The 693-nt window shown below is 45.7% G+C and overlaps 1 protein-coding gene across 1 annotated transcript in view; it reads right to left on the reverse strand.

Moving 5' to 3' along the window:
- The window catches only part of RHBDF1 (rhomboid 5 homolog 1 (Drosophila)), a 14,066-nt gene that overhangs the window by 5,156 nt on the left and 8,217 nt on the right, over positions 1–693 (reverse strand). The gene's annotated exons all lie outside the window — the stretch shown is intronic.

Below are 693 nucleotides of genomic sequence, written 5' to 3' on the forward strand. Positions count from 1 at the left end.
ACTTAGTACTACTTTATCCTTTTCACTGAGATGCTGGAGATTGAAATGAGGACTTTCTGCATGCAAAGCAGATGCTCTACCGCTAAGCCACAGCCCCTCCCATAAGTCTATCCCTTCACACGTATGTTGTGCACACTGTTGGCTTATTGTGCCCATTGTATATTGTCAACCAGTTGCTTTGAGTCTACTCCTGGCAACTGCCACAGAAAAGATGGGGAATGATCAGAGGAAGCCTGAGGCTCTTCTTCTGATTCTCCTTCATCATAGATGGAAGCAACTTGCCTGCTATGCAGGAAGAGGAAACAAACCCACCACTAGAACAAAGTTCTATTCAAGGCACGAGTTTTCATTTGCACATACACTTCCTCAGATACACTGAAATGGAAATTGATAGTTCATATGTATATGCTAATTTTCTGTTCATCTATGTAGAGGCATTCCATTTCAATGTCTCTGAGGAAGTGTGTGCGTGCACACAAAAGCTCACACCGTGAATAAAACTGTGTTGGTCCTAAAGGTGCCCCGTCTAGACTCTAACTTTGTTCTGTTGCTTCAGACCAATATGGCTGCCCCCACCTGGAACAAGCCCATCCCATCCCGCTCCGGTCAGATTAACTTTTTCAATCTCCCTCCAATCTCTCGGTATTCCATTCCAAAACGGGGGGGGGGGGGCGGGCCCCATTTTTTGACGAG

The sequence above is a fragment of the Gekko japonicus genome, unplaced genomic scaffold, assembly GCF_001447785.1.
Source record: "Gekko japonicus isolate JY-2015 unplaced genomic scaffold, Gekko_japonicus_V1.1 scaffold78, whole genome shotgun sequence".
NCBI lineage: Eukaryota > Metazoa > Chordata > Lepidosauria > Squamata > Gekkonidae > Gekko > Gekko japonicus.